The sequence below is a fragment of the Marmota monax genome, unplaced genomic scaffold (genome assembly GCF_021218885.2).
Source record: "Marmota monax isolate L192 unplaced genomic scaffold, Marmota_monax_Labrador192_F-V1.1 WCK01_AAM20220418_F8-fsc00279, whole genome shotgun sequence".
Classification (NCBI taxonomy): Eukaryota; Metazoa; Chordata; class Mammalia; order Rodentia; family Sciuridae; genus Marmota; species Marmota monax.
The window spans coordinates 196,654-212,860 of NW_026693587.1; positions in this window are offsets into that span (position 1 = coordinate 196,654).

A 16,207-nucleotide genomic window follows, 5' to 3' on the forward strand; every position below is an offset into this window, starting at 1 on the left:
TAAGATAATCAGATCAAGTGAGTAACTATTATGTGCTAACTAATGTCCATTAAGTCAGAGTTTAAATATTGCATTTTATTATTTGTAACTTTTTCTATTTAATTTTGTACATTTTCCATGTTCTTATGCTGATTGTATTTCTTATTGTTTTAATGACCAATCCCCAGAAAGAACATGGATATAACTTCTCCAGCAATTGCCTGGACTCTTTTCTTCCTCTTTCCTTGCTTTCTTCTGTAATTTCTTTTCATGTCCACCTCCCCTGTGAGAACATGCTGGACAGGCCTCTCCCGAAATCAGCTATAGCGTTCTGACTGAGGGAGCTGTCATTTTCTTTATCTACAACTTGTGAAACTTCAGTGATTTAAGGAAAAGTCTTCCTGGCTCAGCTCTTCTGAGTTCATCAAATACCTATCCATTGCCCTTGTTATTTCTGTTCCTAATTGTTAATCGGGGGAAAAACTCTAGGCAGTGGAAACTGCCAAAGATGCTACTTTGCCAACAAAAGCTTCCTTTGGTCTTTGCAGACAGATTTGATTTCCTTTGCTGTATCTTTACTATGTGAAAGAGTTTTAAAAATTATGATTAAACACAATGGGGATCAATATAGGGAGATGAGTGCAGTTTCAGAGTGTTTTCTTACTTAGCTCATTCTGTCATGATCATCTGCTTGGGTTTAGTACCTGGATCTAACACAAACTATGCTTCTTATTGCAATTAAGTCAATTTCTCTTTCTATAAAATGGAAATGAAAAATACCATCTCTATCATAGGGTTGCAATTAGGATTAAATAAGTTTGTGGTTGCAATGATTTTAAGCAGTGTTGGACTTTGTAAAATTTTTAGAGATTATCCAGTGTAACTGCTACTATGTCATGCGTAATTTATAATGTTTCTTAAGAGAAACCGCACCATTCCTTAAAGGAAACAGAGGTTACTCAACTGTCTACTACAAATATTCAGTTTAAACACATCATACACAACACACACATACATCCAGATTTATAATGAAATAATCATTTGTATTCCTCCACATATTTTGGTCCAGTGTCTCAGTTTTCCACTGCATTGGTAATTACCTGGAATAAAAAGCCAAGGATTACGAGACAATGTACTATGTGGGCAGGCACTGTTAAGGCTATCACCAATTTTTGCAGGAAAAGTGGACTTTTCCATGATATTCTTGGACACCCGATCTTATTGAAGTCTTTGTACACATGAGCTGTCCCTGTTATCAAAGGGAAGAGACAGAAAATATAACAAGAAATCTATTTTTAAATTTTATTTATAGAATGTTTGAAGTTCTGTATTTATGTTTTCCTATTTTTATCTAAAACAGTAGGTTATATTATTAATTATGAAAACCTTTTTGGGTACATTATGTATATCCTAAGAAATATTCAGAGGATTTAAAATATACACAATATGTTCCCTGATTTCCAATGACTGCACTCTGTCCTGAAAGCACTAAAAAAAAAGAAAGAAAGAAAGAAAGAAAGAAAGAAAGAAAGAAAGAAAGAAAGAAAGAAAGAAAGAAAGAAAGAATATTACCCTATGCCCACAGCTTCACTAGAGGGTCTGTTCATTGTGCTCTGAAGGATCAGAGGGAATGGTTTTCTTTACTTTTGGAGTGTAAAAATCTTACAAAAAGATGAGATTTCAAGAAAAATAGAACATTTCCATGTATCTTTTGATGCATATGAAATCATAGCACCAATTGATTCATAGAAGCAACAGAAGCCATGAATACCTTAAGAATGCCAAATGATTCCTTGTGATTGGAGGTAGGTTGGCATGGATGGGAGATAGGATGGAAGGAGAGGATACAGCATAAGTCGAGGGAGATCAGAGGTTGAGAGCAGTGGCGGTTCATACTTTTGTAGCAGGGAACAAACTGGTACTATCAAAGAAAAAAAAGGTATTTGTGGATATTTCTTTATTTGAACATAATCTGTCATTCTTATTTCTCAATGGTTTACTCATGGCAAACTTGCTTTCTAAGCACTGTCTTGGCATATGTAGGAAGTGATTACAAATATGTAATTTAGCAAAACAAAAATATTAAAACCCAGTTATGTTCTCTATCATTCTTCATGTCAGCATTCTGAACCTAATTTGGCTTATATAGCCTGCTTTTTCTTCAATCCAAGAGTTATTGACAATTTTTGTTTGAAAAGCACAAAATATGCCACCACGTTAAAATAAAAACATTTTCTGAGGGAATTGAGACATGAAGAATAAACTGAAAATGGTGTTCATCCCATGGTCTATGTAAATTTCAAAAGTGAACTACCTTCTAGTGCTCTGTGCAGTATTATCAGAGCATTTACTGGTAGAACCATTCGATATGGTGATGCTGCATAAGGGAAATGATAGAGCTATAGCTTTAGTTCTATTTTCTGTTCATCTGGTATCCATGTAGAAAACAGCCTTCTAGCCCCAACATATATATATGAAAAATAGTCAGAAATCTTTCATTCCTATTGCCAAAGGTGTACTGGAAATCCTTTCTGGCTAGAACATTAGGGCTAATAATAATCACAAAGTTTAAAACCTTAATATCCTCCTGTTAGTAACTAGAAAATGAATGTAGTTAGTCAAATAAGTTTGTTTTTAATCATTAAAAGTGATTTTCACAAAATTGTACATGTTTCTTTCCAAACCAGTTTGCATTTGGGTGCAAAATTCCTTTGAGCTACAATTTTCTTTTATACAGTACTAGAACCAGATTCCTATTATTTAAAAATTACACTTGTTTAGACTTTAAAATGAGGGATAATAACCCCAAAATATGAAGCATAAAAGAAGTCTTCTCTGACCTAAAAAATGGAAGAACAGCCCACCTGCAGCCTTTTTTAAAAAAGGTACTCATTGAAAAAATTTATATTACTGCATTATAGTATACATAATATTGGGGCTCATTTTGGCACAATTATCATACAATGTAATTTATTCCAATGAAGTTTCCAGTGCATCCTCTTTACCTCTCTCTCTCTCTCTCTCTCTCTCTCTCTCTCTCTCTCTCTCATGTGTGTGTGAGTGTGTGTGTGTGTATGTGGTGCTGGGGATTAGAACCTAGGACCTTGTGCATGCAAGGCAAGCACTCTATAAACTGAGCTATATCCCTAGCCCCATCTCCTTTACTTCTCTTTCTCCTTCTCCCTGTTCCTTTTCCTCTGTTTTATTGATCTTTCTGCTATTTATTTATACTTTTTCCTGTAATGCATTATGGTTATAATAAAGATGAAATTCACTGTGGTATATTCATATATGCCCCAGTAAATGTTTGGTTAGACTCATTCCACTGTTCCTCTCCTTTCCTGTCCCTCTTGCCAGCCTCTTCTCTCTCCCCCTCAATCTACTTCCTCTACTCCACTCATTTCTTTACTATTTTCAGAGGATTCCCCCCCCCCTTTTATCCTTTTTCTGTTTTTTCCCTTATTTTCATATAGCCTACATATATGAGAAAATATTTGACCCTGACAGTGTGGATGTAGCTTATTTCACTTAGCATGATGTCTTCCAATTCTATCCATTTACCATGAAATGCCATAATTTTATTTTTTTAATGGCTGAGTAAAAGCCCATTGTGTATATACATATATACCACATTTTCTTTATCTTCATCATAACAGTGGGCACCTGAGTTTGTTTCAAAGCTTGGCTGTTGTGAATTATGCTGTTGTAAACATTGATGTGGCTACATCACTATAGTATACAGATTTTAGATATTTGGGATATATGCCAAATAGGATGATAACTGGTGATTCCATTCCTAAATTTTTGAGGAATCTCTATACTGCTTCCCAATTGGTTGTATTAATTTGCAGTCCCACCAACAATGTATGAGTGTACCTTGACCTCCCCTCACATTGTAGCCAACATTTATTATTATTGGTATTCTTGATAATTACCATCCTGACTAAAGTGAAATGAAATCTCCATTTTCTTGATTGCTAAAGATGTTAAATTTTTTTATATATTTATTGGCCATTTGTATTTCTTATTTTGGGAAGTGTCTTTTTTTTTCATTTTCCCATTTATTAATTGGGTTATTTATTATTTTGATATTAAGGTTTGTTTGAATTCTTTATATATTCTGAATATTAATCCCCTGAAGTGCAGGTGGCAAAAATCTTCTCTTATTCTGTGAGCTCTTAATTATATCTTTTGCTATGAAGAAGCTTTTTAATTTGATGTTGTGCCACTTATTGATTCTTGGTTTTATTTCTTGCACTTTAGGCATCTTATTAAAGAGGTGATGTCTCTGCACTGTGTTGGAATGTTGAATCTACATTTTATTCTATATATTTCAGAGTTTCTAGTCTAATTCCTAGGTCACTGGTCCACTTTGGGTTAATTTTTTTGCAGGGTAAGAACCAAAGGTCAAGTTTTATTCTTCTATGTACACATTTCCAGTTTTCCCAGCATCATTTGTTATAAAGGCTACATTTTTTTCCAGAATATTTTATTAGTACCTTTGTCTAGTATCAGATGACTGAATCTATGTGGGTATGTCTCTATGTCTTCCATTTTATTCCCTTGGGCTTTATGTCTGTTTTGGTGCCAGTGCTATGCTGTTTTTTGAACTGTACCTTTGCAGTATAATTTGGGATCTGGCCATGTGATCCTTTAGGATTGCTCTTTGTGTTCAGGTTTGATTTGACTATTTGGGGTCTCTTATTCTTCCAAATGAATTTTACAAGTGCTTTTTCTACTTTTGTGTAGAATGCCATGGGTATTTTAAAGGGGATAATCTGTACAAAGTATTTTACAGTATGGCCATTTTGACAATATTAATTCTGTATATTCAACAACCTGTGAAGTCTTTCCATCTTCTAAAATTATTTTCAATTTCTTTCTGCAGTTTTTAATAGTTTGCATCATAGAGTTCTTTCCTCTCCTTGGTTAGACTTTTTCCCCCTAAGTACTTTGTTTATATTTATAGGCTAATGTGAAAAGGATAGTTTTCTAATTTTTTTTCCAGTGGATTCATTATTGGAGAATAGGTAAGTGATTGATTTATTAATGTTGATCTTGTATACTGCTACTTTGCTAAACTTATTTATGAGCTATAAAAGTCTTCTGGTGAAATTCTTGGTCTTCTAAATATCAGCTCATGTTGTCAGTAAACAGAAATAATTTGACTTCCTCTTTTCCTATTTGTATCCATTTAATGCCTTCTCTTACCTGATTGTTCTGGGTAGAATTTCAAGGACTCTGTTGAATAGGAGCTGTGAGAGTATACATCCTTTTCTTGCTCCTATGGTTAGAGGAAGCATTTTAGTTATTCTCTGTTCAGTATGAAATTGACCTTGGGTTTGTCATACGTAGACTTTATGATCTTGAGGTAAATTCCTTTTAGCCCAATTCTGTCTAGTGTCTTAAATATAAATGAGTAGTGGAATTTTTCAAGTGTTTTTTCTGCATCTATTAAGATAATTGTTTGATTCTTGTCCTTCACTCTATTTATGTGGTGAATTGTCTTTATAGATTTCCACATGTTAAATGAGCTTTGCATGCCTGTGACATGCCTGTGACATCCTCTTGATGTTCATAATGAGTTTGAACATCTGAAGCCTCCAAATTTGGAATGGTTTCATAGTGAATGAGGAACTTAATACTTTTATATTAAATCATAGATTATCCTTTAAAAGTTAACATGGATTGCAGATTTAAGAGTGATCATTTGATAATTTCCAAGTTAATACAATCTAACATTAATGAGAAAAATTCTTAGAGATCTTTCCTTTTCATACGATAGTGAAGCTATTTTTAGGTATTACCTTTTTATAAATATATGGGTGATTCAATATAAATGCATTGCAGTGATTTGTGCTTTTCTTCTTGTTATCTCTCTTTACCTCCCCCCACCTCTGATATTAGGTCATGATTCCAAAATATTTTTAAAAATGTGAAAAAAAATCAATGTAATTTTTTTTTTTAAATTTGGCCTTTTCTCCAAAACAAAGGATGTCTGTCTACTACCTAGAATTTTAGTGTCTCCCTATCCATTGACACTTATTTTTTAAAGTTGATTCTCAGGCACATTCATTGGTCTTATCCTATGCCTGGAATATCTGGGATGTATACTAGTCAATATGTTTTAGTAAGTGCTTGTAGACACAATTTGAGAACTAAAATAATCTTAAATTCTCTCAGATGGAATTTTCTTCTACCTCTACAGCCATGTGAAGTCACCAGTAATTTAAATCACTCTAAAATAATTTTATATGTTCAAATTTCCTGAGCCACCAAAATGACTTGAAGGTAGCATCCGGTGTCTGCAAGGGCTGGTTTGATTTCTATTTAATGTAACTCCTAGGGAACAGCTGTGCAGAGCAGGGAACCATGTAATTAACTACAAGTTGAGTATTGTTTCCCAGATTTATAACCACTGGGTTATACTGAACCCCCACAAAGTTTGTCCTCTCAAGGATTTCAAATTTGCTCCTCAGCTCTTAATCTAAAGCAAAAATAACTTTTTTATATATTAGTTTATTGATTGATTGATTCATTCATTCATTCATTTATTTTCAGTTCTGTAGATCAAACCCTGGGTCTCACATATGTGAGCCAAGTAAATTACCACTGAGCTACACCTTCAGCCTACAAAACTAAATTTAAAAGATGACTTTACCTATTTTTTTATTTCTTATATTTTGGTATTTGTGTATGTGTATATATGTGTGTAATTATTTATATATAATCTATGTATGTGTAAATATTTATATATATCACAGATATATAATTTTATATAAAAGTATGTATTTTATAATATTTCAGTATATATTCACATATTTTAAGAGCATTTTTAGTTTTCTATCAATGGAGGGTTAAGAGTGTTCTGATTTAATTGGTAGCCATTACTGACTGCCTTTAATTATATTTTTAAGGACATTTTTTAAAAATACTGAATAAAAGGCACCAATGCAGAGTTCTAGAATATTTTCTTCCACTGGAAAAGCTCTTCTATTATTTGTAATTTAACTGTAACTGACTTGTCTTCATAAATGCTTTATGATTATAATCACTGTCACAATTAACAAGAACCTACATTTTGGTGAATAATTGTTACATCAATCTACCAGGGTCACCATAAAAGTTTTCAGGTTGTTGAAAGAGTACAGAAACTATTCAGTGCCTAAGTGAACAACAATATTACCTTGGGCATGACTTACTAAAGGGATCTTGAGCCTTTGGATTCTAACTTTTCCCAAAAAGAAAAAAAAAAAAAAAGATAAAGTATTTTGAAAATACAACAAAGTTTTAAACAAACAAAATGCAAATTGAAGACTTGTTTTTGCTTCACATTTCCAGAAGGCATTTGGTACATAAAGCAAGTCACAGAAAATAATTTTCAGTACAAAGAGCATAATATTTTATAAAGTTCTTAAAATCATAAGGTCAAGTCCAGACTAATCAGAACAGCTATATAAGGACAAATAAGGTATATTCATAAAAACAAATGTTTGTTGCTAATTTACCAAGAAATATAAATTACATGTTTTTTCATTTATCCTTCCTTAATGCATAAAGAAAATAAGCAACAAGAATAAGGTCCATAACACAAAATATGAACATTGTTCATTGATTATTTGAAGATGGTAATAAAATAGTATTTTCACTTGATAACACACTTATATCACTTTAAAAAGAATAATAAAACTTGAATTACTCTAAACCATTACTGAATATGTACATTCATACAGGTCTTCTGAAATATGCAGAACTAGTATATGATATGCAAATAAAATGATACATTATAGTTAACTTACAACTCTCCCATCATATAATTCAATGCTCTGTTCTTGTTTTTATTTTACTTTGATCACTAATTTTATTATTGTTTTTCTTTGAAGCTTAAGGTATTTTCATGAGGAAATAATTATTAAAAATTACAAATCATTTTATAATTATGTAAAATAATTTTAAAATCAATAAATATAAGCATTATTCCTATCAACACCCATCCCATTTCCAGATATATTTTCCTGAATTAACTTGAGATTGCTGTGTATGTCATCATTTCCCAAATGATGCTTTTGAATAATATTTTTATGTATATAGGTATACCTAAAATAATACATATTATAGTTTTCTAATTTTTTTCAAAATATATAAGTAATATGTACATGTAATGCGGCACAAGTCATATTTCAAATTTATTATTTTCACCTATATCATTTCATTTGAAAATAAAATCATGTGAATCTATATTATTGTGATTCATTCCTGTTATTTTGTATTTTTCAAGATTACTGTCTAGTTTTCCAGCTCTTGATATTTTATGAAATGTGATAATAATCAACTTTTTTGATTGAATCTTATGTACCTGTATAAAAGTATGTGTATATATGTATATATGTATATATACATATATACTGTGTATATATATAAATTGTATGTATATATATGTATAATTTTAAAAATAGAATTGCTACTATATTCTATATAAAATTCCAACTTTACTAGAAAATACCAAGCAGTACTTCAAATTGCTAAACAAATGCTGCTATATGATTTTTAGAGGGAGCTCACAAACGGTATTGACTTTCATGAAGTTTCCATTTTTCACAGAGAAAAACCTCAAATTCCTTTGATTTTATGTGTACAACAAACTAGACACTTTTCCAACACTATCAAGGAATGTACTAATAATGGCGAATAAAATGATGACAAAAATTTTATCTGTGAGATCTGGCAAAGGAGTTAGAAATTCTGACAACAAAAAAATTAGAAATATGGAGCATTTAAACAGAACACTGAAACCATTTTTCTAATTGTTTGACCTCAGTTGAATGTGACTTTAATTTTTAACAAATTAAGGATCAAAGATGGCAGAATTAAACCTGGATCTTTAAAGTGGGGTGTCTAGTAGGAAAACATTTTCATAATTTTTGGTCTCCAAAGGACAGTGACTTTAGTTGAGAATAAATTTAAATTAAATTACCAGTTCACCATTAAAAAAAAATGATAGTTGCAGATAGTGTTAGGATTTGAGGGTCGAAAGAATTAGGGGTTAAAGAAAATCAGCTCATTTCTTTTTATGTGAGTATAGAAGCTTAAGGTATTTTCATGAGGAAATAATTATTAATCATTTTCTTGGGATGAGAGAGAAGGGATTTACAGGACTTCAGGACAAGCAGGCAAAGAGTGTGGGCTTGGTGTTACACTATGAGACAGCCACAAGATTCAAGAAGTCATAGGTACAGGTAAAGTAGTGAGAGGTATCCAACTCTGCAAGTCTTCAAGTGACTAGGGCCACAAAAAGAAACAAGAAAACAAACCAAACATATCAGAAATGGTGATTTGGAGAGAAGGCTGACAGTGTGGGTAGTTAACTCGAAGGTTATTTCTGGAAAAGGAGAGAGAGACAGATAGGAAAAGAGAGAGGGAGGTAGGGAAGAAAGGAAGAAGGGAGGGAGGGAATCAGGAGAGAAAAATGGCAGAGAAGAAGGGAAAGAGGGAAGGAACGAATTATTGCATCGGAGAAGTGATTTCTGAAACAGCATTTCATGTGCATGTGTGAGCTGTCTTAATTCAGAGAAAATACGGTACTAGGGATTGGGGGAACATGTAATCTACTTTTACTAATGAAGATACAGGTTGAACATGGAGATGATGCTCATGATAAATTTTGATTAATGATTCTTCTTCTGGCCTGTTGGTAAACTTAGTCTGATCTCATTTAATCCGTTAAATTACACACACACACACACACACACACACAGGTTTATATATATGTTGTTCACCTATACATGTTATATATCGGTTGTGTGTGTGTGTGTGTGTGTGTATATATATATATATATATATATATATATATATGTATGTATGTGTGTATATATATATATGTATATATATATGTATATACTCTACAGTGGAATCACAAATTTATAAACAAAGTTATAAAACTAGGAGAGGAATTTGATCCCACATTGTTGATTGTAGTGGCTGAGTTTTTAAGCATGATACAATTAAAGCTATTATTATATGGATCTGTCCTCCCCTCGCTTTGAGAGGTTGTGACCAGGGAGCCATGGGATATAATGTGCATAATGGGATAGCTAAGTCATTACTTTAATAGAATAAAAATAAATAGGAAATATAATTAAGTATATGTTGATAGAAATTCCTGCACATGCTTTATACTTTTTTTTTTTCTTTTGGTGCTGGGGATGGAACCCAGGGCCTTGTGCATGATACGGAACCTCTCTACCAGCTGAGCTATATCCCCAGCCCCTGAATACATTTTGTTAAAGAGTAAACCCTCAATTTTTTAAATATAAATGAAAATTATACTATTTATTAATATAATTTTATATTTTATATATTTTTAAATATAAATGAAAATTATATTTTCATTTTTTAAATATATAAAACCGTATGTACTTTCTAGGTTCAAACTCTGAATTCCTACCATTTTCTTATGCCAATAGCACAACTCACAGAATTGCTAATGTAAGGAAATATGTTGTATATATGTGTGCTGGAGGGTGTAGGTGGTTTAATAATTCCTAAATTGCTCTGAAATTTTGAATGAAACTTTGCTTTTTGGGAAAAAAGCAAGAAATCTGGTCAGAAGAATTTCCAAACTCTGGACAATGAAGCAATCAATTTCATATCATTGTTCTCTGCAATAAATATTAGTAGTAATCTCTCACAAATACCTTGCCAGAATGAGTAAAAGAGAGTTTCTCTATGAGCATCCTTTCTCTGTATCCAATAGTACTTTTGCCCCACTCAGCAGAATAGAGGCAAATTTACTAGTAAATGTTCTTTAAAGGATAGTAGTCTTCCCATAAAAATGTCAGTGTATTGAATTTCCATGACATTGCTGATCACCATTTTTCAACTGCTAAAATGCTCATTTCCATCTTGTTTATCTTCAAGAAAATCCCATGATGCAAAGAGTAATCATACCACTTCTTATTTCACTATAAAATCTCTTAAAAGATAATCTCTCTGTAGAATATCAATTATAAATTGGTACATAAACTTTTAAAAGTTCTAACTTGGTGGCAAAAAGAAAATATTTTAATTTTATTTTTACTTTCTTGCTTCCAAGGGAATCTTAATTTATCTTTGTCAGGAGATTGAGCTCTTGCTCAAAACATTTTAAATCTGAGATATGATACTCATCAATTTTTAACACCTTCCTCAGAAGAATCAAAAAATCCATTCATGAATATTTTTCACTTCAGAAACTATTCTTCCTTTTGCTAGCATATTCCAGAGTAGTTAATATTATTTAGCCCAAACAAACTGACCCTCAAAGTTTTTAAAAGAAGAGATAAAATGGCAGATGTTCTCCTATAGCACATAAGATTTGCAATGTGAGATTCTTCCAACTCTATATGTGGAAGCAAGTACGGAAGGGATGAGTGGTACAAGAATGATTTAGAGAGGAAGAAACCCAGACAGGAAATAGTAACACAGCCTGGGACTCCCTAGAAGGTCAAAATGATTTTTAAAAAATTGATAAATACATTAGGTGACTCCAAGGATTTATCATTCTTGCCTTTTTAGATATTTGCAGTTCTGTGCTTTAAAAAATTATCTTTCGAAGACATGAAAAATTCAATTACAATTTTGTATCATGTTCTATATCCAGGGGAAGATGAGATCAATTATTTATTCATGATGACCTGCCTTTTACCTTTTGTGATCTGCAAGGCATTCCCCTCTGTAATGAAACTAAAGGAATTTTTAAAAATTTGGAAAGAGATTTCATTCTTAAATGCAGTATACACTTCAGCACTTATCTGTAATCTTGAAACAAAATGGAAATTTCTTGCGACAGACAAATCTTAAAAATACCAGAAAGATATAAGCAGGTAAAGGGCTTCAATTATTGTAGTTTCAAAATGAATGAGAACTTGGACTGCTCTTGAGTGGCCTAGCAGTGCATAATATTTCAATCACAATGATATCAATGGGGGAGGGGGAAGTAAAGATGGAAAGTGTTAAAAGACTGCTTGAGGTAGCATACATTACTTGGAAATGAAAGATGAAAAAATTAAACAGAAAATTCTAGGCCAGTAAATGTGTCACCCCCTACCACCCCCCCCCCCCGGAAAAAAAAATACGACTAGGGAAGACATGAACTTGTTAACAGAGTAGAAATAAGAAGTAGGGAGAAGAGACATTTCGCAAAAGGGGAGAATGAGAGTTGGTGTGCTTTTTGTTAAATATCAGATATAAGAGATCAGGGAAACAGCATTAAAACAGTGATATTGGATTAATATATGCATGAGTCAAACATTTCAGTAGACTTGGCCTTAGAATTTTATAAATTTTGAATTAATCTAAAACCTTAAGTTTGCAATAAAAAATACCCAGGCATCTGATTTAAGGCTCACAGTTGGGACTGCATTGAGACTATGCATTGACATTTACTTTCTTCCAAAATGTGGCATGGAAATAATGTTAATTATGTATAAAATAGAACAAATGTACAATAGAACTATAACAGACAGGAAATTGTTCAGCACCATAAGTAGATATGTTTCTTAAGAACAGTGTAGAAATGATAAAGAAAGGGCTAAGCCAACATAGAGAATATTGCAGCTCAAATATACATAAAGATGAGAACCCCCAAAGTCAGTCCATTCTTTTTGGGAAACACTTAAGAATTTTTATCAGGGATTAAACTGGATATTAACAATAAGCAGAAGTTAAGCTATAGTTTGATAGCAGTTTAAATCATTTGTAAACTGTGTATGGAAGGCAGATCCAGATTACTGTCTCCCATTACTGTGCACATAGAGAAATTATAAATATTACATAGAAAAGTAGGCCTTAAACTGGTGTCTTCCTTAAGAAATGGAATCTCTTCCAAGGAAATAGAAAACATACTTTGGAAATTATAAAGCTAATTTTCCAGAAATTGAATAAAAATAATACCTGAGACTCTAAATTGCAAATAACTTCAAGAATGTAGAGAAGAGATGGAAACAACTGAAAAACCATCAAATGACATAGGGAATCAATTCAGGTTACCCTGTATCCAAATAACAGACTTCCTATAAAAAGGGAGCAATTGAAATGAAATTTACAATCATGTTAGAACATTGCACAGGAGGTTGCTATTGGTACCCACCTAGACCCATTGTACCCATTAAGTAACAATTCACACATGCTATCTTCTCTGAAGAGTTATCAAATTGGTCAAATAATAGCTGCCTTACCTGAGCGTACACACTCCCTTTCCTTTCCTGAAACCTAGCTGATCAGGGCCAGTCCATTACCAAAAGGTGGTGCTGGGGCTAAGTTGTGTTGCAACCTTGCTGCTGAGACTGCATTAGTTCTAACTCTTTATACCTTGCAGCTGACCCTTTCCTCTTACTCCTATCCTCCAAAGAATAGCCCTTAGTGTTTTTTGATCAAGAATTCCCATCTGAGTCTGCTTCTAAGTTATGCAACTTAAGACTGGTCCAATAATAGAATATTAGTATAATGGATATGGTTAAACATTGAATTATATGTATAATTAAATATTTTCATATTATACTCACTAATTTCACTTTCCTAAAGCAATACAGATCCATATGGGTCAATAAAATGTTGTTTTTTTAAGTACTCTTATCAAAGATAATCTAAATATTTAAGGTGATCTATCAATTAATTAGTTTGATTTAATCATCCCACCTTACATTAAAATATAATAACATAACTTTGATGCCATAAATATATGCAAGTGTAATTTGTCAAAATATAATAAATAAATAAAATAAAAAGAATAAAAACTAAGACTCAGAGATTAGAAATTCCTAGGGGTAAGACTCAGTTTTCTGACTACTCTATTTAATTGTATCTCTATATTAACATAACATCTATATTATCAATTATCTGATGTTTAAAAAATTTTTATTGGTATATTGTAATTATATACTAAGTGGGATGTTTGATTTCATATTTGTACATGCATGCAATATGACAATGTAATTTGGGCAGTTTCATTCCCTAGTATATACCCTACAATTTTCTATCTTGAAATATATCCACCTGGTACTATTTTGCCAAGCAATGTTTTTACATATTTAAGCAAGAGACATTTTTCTTATTGTCAGGATTATGTGTTTTAGGTATGTATTTACTTATATTGCTCTGTATAATATTATTATGAAGGAAAATGAACCTTTTTTCCACTTTATGATTTTCAGATAATCTTGCATTTATGCATTTGGATAATGAGTGTTCTTAAACTTTTATTTTAGTAAAGATAAACAATTAATTGCAATAAAAATACTTGCATGCATTTCTATTAAGTATATAATGAAATAACTTGTTTAAATATATTATATATGTATATATATATATATATATATATATATATATATACATAGATATGTATGTATTAGTTAATCTTCTTGAAAAAGTTAAGGCAAATTCATTACTCAAGACATATGAGTAAATTTTGCTTGGTATACGACATGTAATCATGCTCCAATTGGTTGCTCAAACACAACGCCACTTGAGAAGGGCCTTTTCCAATGAGTAGAGGAAGATTGTGGAATCCTAATGTAATAAGCCTCAGAGTATAAGGAATATGTAGAAAATAATAATTTTGTGGTAGACTCTCAAGATAACATAAAAGTCTACAATAAACTTTTTTTTAAAATCAGTCTCCTAACTTACTCTGCATTTTCAGAAGACCATGGTTAGAGAAAAGAAAAGTTTAAACCTAGTATCCTGACCTAGTTTTCTTGTTCTCTCTTTCTAAGGTATTAGACAAGTCAATGTGTCAAAGACCAGGACACATAGACCCGTACTCAGGAGACAAAACATGTATTAATTAGACATGTATTCGAATTGCTAAAGTACATCAAACCAGCCACACAGGTGGAAAATAGCATGGTTCTATTTATTCTACATAAAAAAGACCATAATTGTCAATGAGAAAAGTAAGGACACAAAAATGCCAATAAGAGGAGTGGTTCCAACTCAACCATGCATTTTAGCTCTTCTACTACCACAGCCTCAGACAGAAGAGGGTCTCAGAATTTATGGCCACAGCCACCTGTATATTGCAAAGGATATCATAGTACAATGTACGATCTTTCAGCTCTCAAGAGATAAGCAATCCTATATTATCTTTTAAATTTATTATCAAAAACTACTTTTCAATTATTTTCTGTTTTTTGCAAAACGGGTTACAATCAGTTTTAATCCATATAGTTCCTTCACTATTTCTCTCATATATTCTCGTTGGCTATGGTCTCCCTGAAATTTCTTATCAAAAGCATAGAAACATCCTCTATAAAGAGATTTGAGTATAAATTTAGTAAATTAAATATTGAAAGGCTACAACCCTCAGAGGACTTTTAAAACAACCAGGTAGGCCTTAGATGTGAGAAATGAATAAATGAATTTTAGAGTAAATTTGATCCAAGGAATAATGGCAGGCAAAAAAGTTGTGTATGTATTTTTTTAGGCATAGAGTTTAGTACATTTCCCACCAGAGACTCTGCTATGAGTGTATTTCAATGGCATTCATTTATGAGTGTAAAAATACAGTTTAGATCACAAATATACAAAAACAAAAAAGAATTCTTGCCCACTAAAACCATTTAAACTGACAAGGAGATATTCACATCTTCATTGGTTTGACAGCAATAAAATGGTGATGTTTATTACTCTCTGAGCCCAACATGTCCTGCATTATTTTAACTTGTTCTTTCACACTGAGGTTATTGCCTTAAGAGGTGCATTAATTCTGTCAGACTGCTTTCACATAAATCAATACTTATATGCAATTATCTGCAAAAGGAAGAATGCTTTTTAAGACCCTTAACTTCTATGAATGAGTAACTTAAGTACTAAGAGAACCCTTATATCATTGTATTGCAAAGAATATTGCTTGTCATGAATTTAAATATCCTGGGGTAGAGTAGTCATTTTTGCCTGTTTTTATAAAGTGTAGAATTTATATGAAGTGATTTTGTGACTTTTTTGGTGAAGATTTGAAACAACCAATTTGGGGTCCCATGTTGTTTTAATACATACAGTGTGTTCCCCAAAATGACAACCATGCCAACATGCCATCTACTTACAGTATCTTAATTTCAGCCTGCTGGAGTAGAAGACTACCTCTTATTCTGAATTGTACTCTCTGCTCTGAGGGACCCCAAAGTAAATATTGATTATATCATATAAAATATATTTTAGATCCAACTGTTCTCAAACATGCATTATAAGATGA